Below are 13,577 nucleotides of genomic sequence, written 5' to 3'. Positions count from 1 at the left end.
TACACAGAAGCTCTGGAGCAAACACAACCATTAAGTCGGCAAGGTCTGTAGCTCAGTGGTAGAGCATCTGCCTTGCATGCAGAAGGTTCCAGGTTCAATCCCCACCATCTCCAGGTAGGACCGGTAGAGAATCCTACTTGAAACTCCAGAGAGATGCTGCCAGTCAGTGTAGACAATACTGAACTAGAATGGACCCAAGGGTCTGACTAGGCAGCTTCCTATGTTCCTATATTGACTTATTCCCTCCCCATCACCACCCTGCAGAGGCCCTTGCATGATAACTGAGCCTAGCAAATGTCACCGCCTTTGCCGATCCCAGATTCTCCTCCCACCTGTTGAATCTTGCAACATTCATGGCACAGTTGGCAGGGTTGGGAGGACTGGAGCATTACACATCGCTGGGCATTTGAAAGAAAACAAAAGAACTGGGAACAAGTACCCGGTGGAAGCAGGAGAGGGATGACGAAAACGTACGAAAAACAAATGCAGAGCCAACCTACACAAGCTTTGTTCTAACAGCCAGAGAGCCCGTGTGGTGTAATGAATGGGAGTGGTAGACGACAATATGGGAGACCAGAATTCAAATCCCCACTCAGCCATGAAGTTCACCGGGCAACATTGGGCCAGTCATTGGCTCTTAACCTAACCGGTCCTGAGAGATCTACATTGGCTCCCAGTACGTTTCCGAGCACAATTCAAAGTGTTGGTGCTGACCTTCAAACGGCCTCGGTCCTGTATACCTGAAGGAGCGTTTCCACCCCCATCGTTCAGCCTGGACACTGAGATCCAGTGTCGAGGGCCTTCTGGCGGTTCCCTCACTGCGAGAAGCAAAGCTACAGGGAACCAGGCAGAGGGCCTTCTCGGTAGTGGCACCCGCCCTGTGGAACACCCTTCCATCAGAGGTCACGAGAGATAAAGCAGCCCTGTTTAGGGAAGTTTTTAATCTGTGATATTTTAATGTATTTTAATGTGTGTTGGAAGCCGCCCAGTGGCGGGGGGGGGACCCGGCCAGATGGGCGGGGTATATATTATTATTATTATTATTATTATTATTATTATTATTATTATTATTATTACCTGCCTCACAAGACTGCTGTGGGGGCAATGGGGAGAGCCATGAATGCCACCTCAGGCTTTAGGCCTGGATGATGTATTGATACATTGCCCAGGACCGGTTTGAGGGCCAGAGAGCGAAGGCGCCTTTGCCCAGCAGTATATCATGGCTGGGGCTTGCCTGTGCCTTACATTCTCCCCTGCCTCCTTCCTCCCTGAGCCAGTTTTCCCCTGGCGCCTCACGGGACCACGGCCGATCCAGCTTGTTCCTCCCTCCGCCTGTCAACATTGCAATGTATTCCTGTATCCCAATGTTTTGTGCGATGTTGAAAAGTTGGTATCGCCCACAGCCCTATTGAGCTCTGCGAAGGAAAGGTGGGATATCAATGCCAGAAACAAACAAGCGCAAACCTTTCCCTCAACTCAGATACAACCACTCCGCTATGAAATCTCCAACTGTGGGAGACCCTTCTCTAAGCTTCGGAGCCATTTTACACTTTAAAAAATAAAAGCCAGTAGTATTTATTTAATGCACTGGTAGCTCTCCTCTCCTCTGAGGAGACCAGAGTGGCATTATGTGGGTTTATCTTCCTATCCATTTTATCCTCACAACCTTGTCAGGGAGGTAGAGACCATGTGACAGGCCCAAAGCTGTGCAGTAAGCATCATGATGGTGCTATGAAGATTTGCACCTGGTCTCCCCAGTACTAAGGCTGGGCTCCAACCACTACACTGCACTATCTGTGACACTTGTAAAAGAGGAAGTTAGTTCAGCTGAAGGAAGATGCATAAGCACAGCACTTCTGCTAGTGGAGAGGCGAGGCACACCTCTTCCTCACCCACCCAACCCATTTCTATTCAACCAATGGTGGCACCTTTTTTGCAAAACCAGAGTTTTAACCTTCCAGTTTCTTTCTAAGCAAGCCCAGAAGTCCCATTTGCCTCGTTACTGAGGCATCCAGAAATACTGTGAAAGCAGATGTCTTATTCAACCCTGTGCAGGATCAATGGCTAAGCTTCTCATGCTACCTTTCATTCAACTGCTGCCTATTTTATTCCCCTCTTCCCTCCCCACCCAACAGGTAGCATAAATTTATTTCCTTGGTTAATCAATTTCCCAGCACACTATTTTCTCCCTTCCAAGAGAGTACCAGTTCAATGTGTGCCCCCAGTTGCAATATCATGCTACGCTCCAATGGTTACTGTTCACCTTCTGACTTTATGAAAATTTAGCTTCCTTAAAAAACGGGAACAGAAAAAAGTCACTCTTGTTAAGTTCATTCGTTCGCAAATCAACTCAACTCTGGGCTTCCAAAAATGTTCTCCCAGCCACAGTATATTTGTGTCAAATTTTGCAAGGTCTAAAGTAGAGCTGGGGGTTGGGACTAGATGACCCTTGGGATCCCTCCCAGCTTTACGATTCTATGAGTCTAAGGACTAAGGCAGAGGTTTTTAAGCTGTGGTCTGTGAGTTCCCTTTGGGTGGCTGGTGAAAAGGCTGCAGCATAATAAATATATCTGTACTCAGCCCTGCACACACTTTCTTTGATGTAACGAAGGAGGAGTAAGATGTACACAGCAAGGGGTCCATGGTTCCAAGATGCGCATCTTTTGCTGCGCACGAGTGAGCTGGCTCGATGAAGATGTCAGTCGCCAATGTGGTGCCCAGAAATCTCCGTGCAGTTGAAATTGGACTCACGCTGGTTGCAAAACATGCCTGGTGCCTGAGGAATTTTGAACACTGTTTATGGAGGGACTGGGAACTGCCACAATCACACAGCTTGCCCCCAATCACGTAAGGGCTGTGTGTGGGCCTCCCCTGTGACCACCTTCTGCAGAACACAACACACACTACCATCTTGGCCTTGGTTAAGAGCTCAAACCCCACTCTGAATCAACTAACTACAATCAGGGCCAGGCCCTAGCGCTAGACGTCACTTTACATGTAGAGAAGGTCCCGTTCCCATGTTGGCAAAGGGGTTCAGCATCACAGGTTCAGCATCTGCTTTGCATACAGAAGGTCCCAGGTTCAATCCTTGGCAACTGGAGGTAGGGCTGAGAGAGCCCAGCCCAACATCACGGAGAAGCACTGCCAGTCAGGAGTTGACAAGGCTGAGTTGGATGGACAAACAGGGAAGCTACCTGCATATCGGGAATCCATGGCTTCCCCATCCCAAGCAGCTCAGGTTGTTGAGGTGAGAGTGGCTGCTCTCCAGGTTTCTCAAGCAACTGGAGCAAAGGTCACAGGGCAACATCAATGGCCACGGGTCGTTCCCTCCCCAAAAGGAGTTTCTTTATTATCTGGGAAACTTAGAAAACAAGATAGCAGCCCCTTTGAATTTTGTAGTAAGGGCAGAATTGTGCTGATAGGAAGAAGCCAAGAAGGTCAATGGTTTGTTTGCTGAAGATCAGAACCCGTGTGCTGCGTGCCGCTCGCTCTGAGCCATTGCGCTTCACTCGATTCTCCTTCCAAAATAATAATGTTCCTTCCCTCCCTCCCCCCCCCCCAAGACACAAAACAGCAAAATTCAAAACACAGCAGATGTAATGTCATAGCCAGCTGGACCACAATATTGGTTCATACTTCGAAGTAAACAGGGCTATCACTTACGGTGTGCTGCAGCATCAATAGGTTTACACATGATAAACATTCTCCCTGACCACTTCCCATTCCACCACCACCACCACCACCCCACCTCCAATTTTTTCAATGCTTATTTGTTGGCATCACACAGTTTAATGCTATTTGCTGGCATCACATACCGTAGGAGATGAAGTCACCAGGTTCAGCTAGACTCATCTGCCCACGGAAATGGGAAGCATGTGGCTGAGAACGACTATTACTAGCATTAACTCTCGCCCCACCGGGACAATAGTCACCTCCTTAAATCTTTAAAAGATGTTCACTTGGAAGTCACATCCAAATTAGTGAAGTTTTCTCCTAAGTATGCTAAGGTTAAAGCATCCAGTGAACATTGCCTTCCACAGAAAGTGAATGCAAAGGGGCTTTTTAAAATAAAAAAATGAAACAACAACCCAGCTACCAATTAAGACCATTGCAAGTGGTCAACATTGCCACAAAACTTTGCATTTTAAATAAAAGGACACATTCTACTTCGTAAAAACATGCTGATTCCTGGACCGTCCGTGGGCCGGATTGAAAAGGCGATTGGGCCACATCCGGCCCACGGGCCTTAGGTTGCCTACCCCTGCCCTAGACCATGGGCGTCCGACTCCTAAGAGATTGTGATCTACTTGTAGAAAAAAATGGCACTGATCTGCCCCTTTTCGGGGGGGGGGGTTCAGGTCAAAGTTGTTGAGCTTTTCTTTTTAGGGGGTTCAGGTTTTAGGGAGGAAAATGTCAAAATTTAGTAAAGGGGGAAAGTCGCTCGCCAAAAGATCACTAGGAAAACAATCAACCTGTTGGACACCCCTGCCCTACATCAGTGGTTCCCAATTAGCTAAGTAATGAAGACCCCATTTTTTCAAAAGCCAAGCCATGAACCACCTACTTTTGAAACTGTTGGTATCTTGGTGGTAGCTTTTGTTATGTGAATGGTGGCATCATACTCTCCAAAATGCCCCAGCACCGAACTGGGACATGCGTCTTCCCGGCTGTGCTCCCACATGATTTACATAACCTGTGCGAGAGCATGGCCCCCAATACATGTTGTCCCAGACAGCTGACGGGTATGTGGCACGGACCCCTTGGGGTCTGTAGACCACTAACTGGAAACCACTGAGCTAGCTTGTACTTGTAAGGAAAGCGAGGCCCTGAACAAGTTTTCTTTTATTACTAGGGGGGGAAACACATAGCTGTTAGCTATTGTGTTATTTTGCTGTTGGTTCCTGGACAATGGGCTCAAAGACAACAATCTGGCTGGCCAGACTCCTAGAACGGCAACTTCACACCGTCATTGTATCCCCACATCTTCAAACCTAAGCTGATGTGGCAGTAGTGGCAGGAGCTGTGAACAAGCCAGGATAGCAATCAGAGGCAGATGCTCAAGTGCCAGGGGCACAGGTTCAATACCCAGCATCTCCAGGTAGGACCGGCGGGGGGAAGCGGGGAACCACGACTCTAGCCGCAAAACCTGCAGAGCAGTTGCCGGTCAGTATACAGAACACTGAGGTTTATGGGCCAATTGCCTTGACTATTTTAGGCAGGTTCTTATGTCCCCAAGCCTGAGGCACTGTATTCCATGCCTGCACAACTTGTGAGCCAACTGCGACCCATCCATTACGTGACCTGAAAGTGGGTAGTCATCAAAAAAAGAAGGCTTACTGCAGCCCAATGGAACATTGTAAATGACTGGTCAAACATAAGTTGCACAGGTCTGCAGTAACCCAGTGCACCAGGTTATTAAAAATAAAACAAGAGGATAAATCTAAACAGTGTTAGAAATTCAGAAATATAATCGAATCGCAAAATGCCACCTTAAACCTAGGTTAAGGTCATCACAATGGAATGTCCAGGCTCCATTTTTAAATGAATATTGTTGTTGTTTTCATTTCTATACCGCTTTATATTTTAAAGACCAAATCTCAAAGTGGTTTACAACACATTAAAACATCAAATAAAACAAATTTAGGCTTCAAGGAAAATATTTCAGATCCTTCTCCAAGTGACATTTTGCTTTCTGCAGTCACCAACCTGGCATCCACGTGGTCGCAATCAGACGCACGTCAGTTGCAAAATGCACCTGGCTAATTTCCAACACTGAACCTGAACTATTGTATACAGTGGTGTAGCTGTCTAGGGTCATACAGTATACAGTGGCACCTCGACTTACGAACAACTAGACAACCGAATTTTTCGACTTATGAATGGGGGTAATGGCCGCGCGCTTACGAATGTCTCGATATCCGAAAGGAAACCGCGGCAGTTTTAGATAGGGATTTTCCGACTTACGAATTCTTCTGTTTCCAATGCATTCCTATGGGAAATCGCGTTTCCAATGGCGTTTTTCGACGTACGAATTTTTCGACCTACGAAGGTGCCTTCGGAATGGATTAAATTCGTAAGTGGAGGCACCGCTGTAACTATTTCTGCAGCTGGGTCCATCTTCTGCAAAGTTCCAGAGCCAGCCATCCAGCATGGAAGCGGAGCTTTTTAGCTGCTGTATGCTCCAAAAGCTCCAAAGTGTTTAGGAACACTTCAAACATACGCCACTTCAGTTTCAAGAGAAGGGCGTGCAAGTTCTCTTACACACAATGCAACTTCACGGAAAACAACTTAGGTCGCTTCAAAATGGGATACTTGGAGCACTCCAAATCCATTTCCCCATGTTAAGCTCACAGAAAACAGTAGATCAAGCTAAAATACAACACATGAAGATCTGCATTCATCATTGCAATGCATTCCTAATTATTACTGTTCCATAATTATAAGATTATTATATACTCTGAGAAGGCTGCATAATCTTAGAAGGTTGTGACTATCATGAAGAGACGCCTGCACTTCTGAATTTAAAACAGTGACTATAGAACATCTTTTGATTATTATCTCAGCTTGGGAAAATGCACCATTTAATACAAGGCTGAGGAACTTCGTTCCCAGCAGCCTTCAGCACTCTATTTCTGGCTGTGGGGACTCTCTGAAGGCCACACACCCTCCTCAGCCATACCCCCTCCTCAGCCACACCCCTTATCCCTCTGCCACACCCCTCACCAGCCCTGCTTTACAAACTTCTTGAGTGGTTTTGCCTGTGATGTGTCTTTCAACTCTGATAATGCTTCGTGCTTGTCTTGATAGTTGCACAGAAAGGGAAGTCATAGAATCATAGGATTGTAGAGCTGGAAGGAACCCAAGGGTCATCTAGTCCAACCCCCTGCAATGCAAGAATGCATACCACTGTCAAGTGACCCCCGAAAGGTTGCCTAGAATGGAATGAGGCCCTAAAGCTGGGAAAGTTTCCCAACACTGGATTTAGCATCTTGTGCTGAATTTGCGACGAGGTGCAATAAATTGGTTTACACCAGTTAGAAAACGTAAAACACCACTTCTTTTCCTTTTTTTAAAAGGAACCAAACGTATTCTTACACATAATCAGCTGATCCAACATACATTTTGTTCTTGTGAAATTTTAAGCAAGAACAGCCCGTATGGTGCTGATTGAATCCTGGGAAACCCCAATAAAGTGACGTATTTTCCAACCAAGATAGTCAATCCATCCACTTCAAGCAAACTTTCATTCTAGTGAGTTAACTGTGACATCACCTGGAAACTGGGTTGAAACCCTACCTCAACCAATATGGCCTTAGGCAATTCATGATCTCTCAGTTTAAGCTCCCTTTGCAATACAGTATGCAACAGTAAACGCAAGCCTACCTTACAGGGGTGCTCATCAAAATTATATGTGCAAAGCACTCCAAATGCACTATGGAAGAGCTATGGAGAAAAACAGTATACCTTTTCTGAAGAGCTTTAATGGGTTTTAGCATTTCTTATCAAGTTATCCTCCATGTTTAGCATACACCATTCATACTAGCAAAGCAGCTTTCCCTAGATTTTGTAAACAGAGAAGTGTTATCTTTATCTGTGTCCATCGTACAGAAAATGGATTCAGTTTAAGATTTCCGATAAGATCTGTGAAAGTTCCTTTTGTAAAGTAAGAAAGCAGCACCTTCCTGTACAAAACTCACAAAGCATGCTAAACTTGCTGTAGTATTATGATGTTGACAGTGCAATTCTATGGACATCGCTCAGCAGTTAAGCCCCACTGAGTCCAAGGAAACTTACTCCCAGGTACAGTAAGTGTGCACAGGATGGCAGGCCAGGGCGCCGAGATCCTATGCATAACTTGCGGAAAAGAGCCTCTCAGTGGCCTTTTCCCGTCTCAGCAAAACACACATACAGAGGCTCAAAACAGCACATGCACAGCCAAAAATTCAACACACACTCCACGAATGGAAGGAAGACTAAACAAAGTTGCACAAGAGCCCAGATAACAAGCTTGCCGCAATCTGCCTTTTATAATTAGTTTAAAAGAGCAACAGGGACAGGCTAACAGTTAGGAAAGTTCCCTTATTACTCAGCCATAAGAAAACCACAGCATCTCCCAACATGTTAGGGAGTTTTACGATTTTACAGGGTGTGAAGGTGTTCAAACACTTTTGAAGCAAGGCAACTTCCAAGTATTTAAAGCACTTGCAGAGTTTGAGTTCCATAAACTCTGCAGAATCACTTTTCTGTATAGGTGGGAAATCCTATGTCAATCAAGTTTTGTGGAAGTTCCTTTTTTATTATTATTAAAGACACGATTTGGGGTTCAATACAAAACACATTTTCTAAGGGAGTGAGCCAAAAATCAGGAGAGAACTTTAAAGCTTTTTAAATGGCACCTACAGAATCTGTCTGGAAAACCCACTCAGAGAGATACGACTTCCTCCCTGCTTACTATGCTGTTGCAAGCTAAGTCGACAAAGCACTTCCCAGTTAAGTTTAAGTAGAGATCTTTTTTTTCCAAGAAAAAATACCTCAAAAACCATAACCACAAGAATGTTTTGAAAAAGCTGCAATACTACAGTTCTTTTAAGGAAGTGTCTTAATATGGTGAAATAGGGATGGGCTTTCAAGCTTGGAGTATCTAAGATCTTGATGATGAAATCCATTCTTTAGAATGAACAGATGGGAGGAAGCGAAAGCAAACTATTATTTTCCGTTCCCTGCTTACCAGATCTACTACAAGGGCTTTGGCAATGTGTGAACTTTACAGTAATTTTGCTTAGCTTCTCTTAGGACCCATCAATACATATGCAGGATTAACTAAGCAGGTAGAGAAAAATTCTCACCCCAACCCAAGAATCATGACTTAAGCAAAATAAGTTATTTGCACGGTTCCAAGTTTCAGAATAGCAGAACACCCATCATCATTTTTCTAACTATTATCATCACCAAAGCATATTTAAATACTTAAAATAATATCCTAGTAATAGCAAATGAATTAAGAGGCTTCTCACATACTTAAAAAAAGAGGTTACACCTCCATGTGGTTAGAAGCAGGTTGTGAGGTTGTTACTCCAAATAACCAAAGTTGCAATCCTAATCCCATTTACTGGAGAGTCAGCCTTATTGAATTCAACGGGACCTATTTCTGAGCAGGCACAGTTAGGACTGTACTGTAAATCACCATCAACAAAACCTAGGATCCATTGTGTACATCCTGAGCAAAGTAACTTGGCTTTAATGGAGTACTGGTTCACAAGGAAAGAAAAGTCTCTGTTCAAAACATTACAACCAGAACACAGTGTCTTGATCACAAAATCTAAATATGGCAAAGTTGCCGGAACAGAAGGACTTCTTCTGAACAGAGGATAATTATGGCTTCATTCAAGTTAGCCATTTAAAATCCTTTAAAGCTAGTTCACAAAATGGGGGTGGGTGGGTTCTGAATTAGTACAGTACAGAAAGCTGAACTGTTTGTCAAATTTAGAATGCCAGTTTGTTTTAAGATGCCTGAGCCACAACACAGGTAAGTGAAAGAGCTAAGACTTAAGTCTACATATACAAGAAGGAAGAAGAGGAATAATCACTAGTGCCAATTAAAAATTGCCTCCAAGTGACCACAATAAGCATATTTATGTTTATTTTCCCTTTTAGCACAACTGGGATATGGAAAACGGAAGTGGACTCATGCAGCAATAAGCACTTAAAACAATATTTGCGTCAAAAATGAGTTTTTTCCTATAAATCTTCGACAATTTGGAAATTTTGAGTTTGTCTGCTTAGGCCCAAGGTTATCTAAAGCTGATACCAGGTAATATATTAATATTGTATCTTCTCATTTATTAACTCACATTAAGTGTTTGATTCCAGTGGTATAACCTCCAGAGCCAAATTTTTACCCTTATTTTTGTTGCACACAGGGCCAAGGCTTCAACTGACATTTCCTTCTGACATCAGTTGCACCTGCTATCAAATAACTACTCACCTTCAACCCCTATTCCACTGTGAATACCCCCAAACACACCACCTGTCAAGAGAACTGCACAGTCATAACTGCATCCAATTATGCAATCCTTTGCTCAGGTACCAAAACAGTTTGCAGCATCCACAATTCAGTTAGCCAAAGAACATACTGGCGTAACGGAGCTGGCAAGCAAGCAAGCTGTAAAGAATCGAAGGAGGCACGACCAATACACAGTATTTAGGAACGCACTCGTTGCCATGGACCCTTGACATATCACCTCTCACTGGTGGTTTGCAATGAAATATCCAGTCCCTCTGCCACCTAGGTTCTTAGTCAGTACACCAATCCCCTTAGTGGCGAGGCCATTTTGCACTCAAGTATCTAAATTACATTGGGAATTACCTTTTACGCTCTCTCAAGCTAACTATATTCGCTTTATCAGCAAGCACATTAAGAGATATTGATGTTGATACTATACACACACTCACAAGAGTAGTAATTACAGCTATGAGGGGTTTTTGCTACCTATTCGGAGATAGAGATCTAAGTGAACAGAGCTGAAATGTGCTCTATTAAATAACACAGTTTTAGTGCAGCAAATGGGGACCAGCACTGGGGCGATTTCCCCACCCCGCCACACAAATCAATAAGGTACAGAGGAGGTTGTTTTGGTGTCAAAGCAGCCTGTATTTGTCAGCGCCTTAAGGACTGAATGGAAGAAGCTTAATGCGCACTACCTCGGGGAAACAACCTAAAGGCCAGATAAGAATTCAAGTTGAGGGTCCACGCAAAACCCGCCTCATGCATAAGGGGCCGCCCACCTGCTTGGAAAAGCTTAACATGCAATTTGTACCAACACACACACACACACACACACACACACCTGCATGCAAAACATTTCAGTGCTGTACAAAGACATCTCAGCAAGAAGAACCATAAGCGTCAACAACAGATCACTTGCTTTCTTAATTGACTGTGTGTTTACTATTTTCTTCACCAATCACATTTTAGCAACTTTAAAATTAAGTGAATTAATTGAAGCTTCCACATGCACGCACCCTGCCTTCCCCACCCCCCAATCTTGGTCTCAACGCTTGTGTATTCCTATTTAGGAATGCATGGCTTCTTATGACCGAAAATGGAAGAGCTTGTAGGACTATGACACATTCTATTTTTTTAAATAAAAAAATCACATAAAAATTAAGACAAAATGTTCCTTCCTCTACTATGAAGGGGCTGCATCATGAAATTATCTGCTCAGGACCATTTCTCTTAACATGAGCATTTAAAAAAACAAACCACACAATGAGGGTGCTTTTAACTGAACTACGAAGATGAATTCCCCCCAGACAGAAGCAGCTATGTTATGTTTACTATCTGGAACACACACCATGAAAAAAGGGCTTTTAGTCCAACAGCTCAAAAGAAACCATTTAAAAAGGAATCCCCATGAATATAAAAAGAACGTGCAATCTTATTTTATTTTGCTGGCTACTAAGAATGTTGTTCAGATGTTTCATTAAGGATGGGAAAGTTAACACAGGTAAAGTATAAAACAAAACTTTTACACCAACATCTTAAAAATTACGCCTGGCATGAAATTCTTTCAAGACATTAAATCGCACTTGTTCAACTGTCTACTGTACTTCTAATTCTATTGCCAAACATGCATGCACAAACCTACGCAGCCATTTAAAATTTGGTAATCGCTCTTCCCGCATTCTATCCCCAAAGCAAATTTGTGGCCAATGTTTAAATTCGGGGAGGGGGAGGGCTTTCTGGGGTTCCCCTCTGCTCCCTTTGTGTGTGGCGGGAAAGGTCAAGCAACAATTGCAAAAATCCATTTATACCCAGAATTTTCACCAGGTAGTAAAGAAACAAAACAAAGAGCAACATGACCTCTGTATCTAGTAACCTTACCACAGCAGGTCCAAAGCGCTTTTATGTCCAACCAGCACCCTTTCAACACTTTTTAAAGAAGTGTATTAATAATGGATCACTCTTAAGACAAAGGAGGTGCATCCCTTTCATTCAAGAACATTTTATCACCAAAATAACTGCAGGGTAAACAACAAATCCAGCCGCCAGCTTTGATTTGGGAGCACATTTTTTCCTCGTTTGTTTTTATAGATTCACACATTGTAGTGGCAAAGCTTATAACGCATGCCTCTTTCCCCACTCTCAAACAACGCATTTCTCTGCACCCAGGCAGTAGGAGACAGAGGGATGCAGAGTTAAAATGGTTGCATTGAAGCAATAGCCGCCGCCCCCCCCCCCCGCAACTCGACACATACACACACTCTCGCTCCTCTTGAAATAAGCAAACTGAATAAACCACATTTGGGGGTGGGGGTAAAGAAGGAAAGGAAGAATAGCCCCTTAGCTATTCAAACAGACCATTATCCGTGATAGTTCCAGAGTTATAATTAATTGCAAGTTGGACTTATTTACAACCCAACTCTCTCCCCCCACCCCACTTGGGTCCCTCTTAGAACCCAAGCGGGCGGGCAGGCAGAGGGTTGGGGGGGAATTCGAAATTAAGCCTTAATCGGGACTTTTAAAAAAATATTATCCCAAGCAACCAAGACAGACGCTGATCTCAAAAAGATGCGGGAAGGGGGGGGTGGCGGGCCGGCGAGAAACACGCACGCACACAATCCAGACATCTTTGTCCACACACTGGAGACTTTAACCATTTGCAGAGCGATGCGCACCAGCAGAAAGGCGCGCGCACAAGGAACCACGTTTTCGCAACGCAGGAACTTGGGGCACGTTTAGACACAAAAGAAAACAAGAAGCAGGCGGGGAACGGGGAGAAGAAAACACCGCCAGCATCCCTCTCTCTGTTCTCCCGATCTTCTCGATTGCTCAGACTGCTGCCGGACCCACAGCATTCCCCACACCAATCCTTTCGCCCCCAGGTCGAGAGAAAAGCATCTTTACAACTGCGTTGTTGTTTTTTACGCAGCACTGCTCTCGCAACCATTCATCTTTCCCCATTTTTTGGTCGGGGGGGCCGGAGACTCAAAGCATCACTCACTAGGAATACAACATCAATCGAAATGAGATTTATTTTCCCCACAAATATTATTCGAATGGTGAGTGCATTATTTCGAACGCATTATTCTCAGCCTAAAATGGTTAGCGCTGGCAGCGTATTAAGAAGGCATCACCAGTCTCTCTTCTGAGATTTTAAAATGTTTGCTTTGATGCGTAGCAGATACACACACACGTGTGTGTATGTGTGTACACACATACACATAAACACACATACTCACACACAATATGTATATCTGGGAGGTTATATAGGCCTGGAATAAACATCCTAACAAAAGGGAAAAATGCTTGCTTTTTTCTAAAAATGGGAAGAATATGTATTCTGCATTTAATAAACTAGAAATCACACCAACAAATGGAGGGAAGAGGAGGGGTTGTTGATTTAAACACCCGTTTTCAGGGCCAATTTCAACAGCACACCCGAGCATTTAAAATCACCCACTTTCTCTCGTTGCCACCGCAATGCGAGGCACAGGTCTACACACACCCTAATTAAACCCCCAACAACACCCATTAAATTGAAGGGAATCCCCCACGCTCCCCAAAACAACAATAC

General features: G+C 44.1%; 1 protein-coding gene across 2 annotated transcripts in view; it reads right to left on the bottom strand.

Moving 5' to 3' along the window:
• Window positions 1–13,577, bottom strand: part of IGF1R (insulin like growth factor 1 receptor) — a 195,289-nt gene that overhangs the window by 179,452 nt on the left and 2,260 nt on the right. Inside the window, exon 1 of one of the 2 annotated variants that reach the window (XM_060282482.1) lies at window positions 11,885–13,570. The exons of the other annotated variant lie outside the window; for it this stretch is intronic. The gene's annotated coding sequence lies outside the window, so the exon portion shown is untranslated. Of the gene's footprint in view, window positions 1–11,884; window positions 13,571–13,577 lie in introns of those variants that run through there. 2 annotated transcript variants of the gene reach the window in all.

This window comes from Zootoca vivipara, chromosome 14 (assembly GCF_963506605.1).
Source record: "Zootoca vivipara chromosome 14, rZooViv1.1, whole genome shotgun sequence".
In the NCBI taxonomy this organism is placed as follows: Eukaryota; Metazoa; Chordata; class Lepidosauria; order Squamata; family Lacertidae; genus Zootoca; species Zootoca vivipara.
This window is presented reverse-complemented; position numbering and strand designations above follow the sequence as displayed.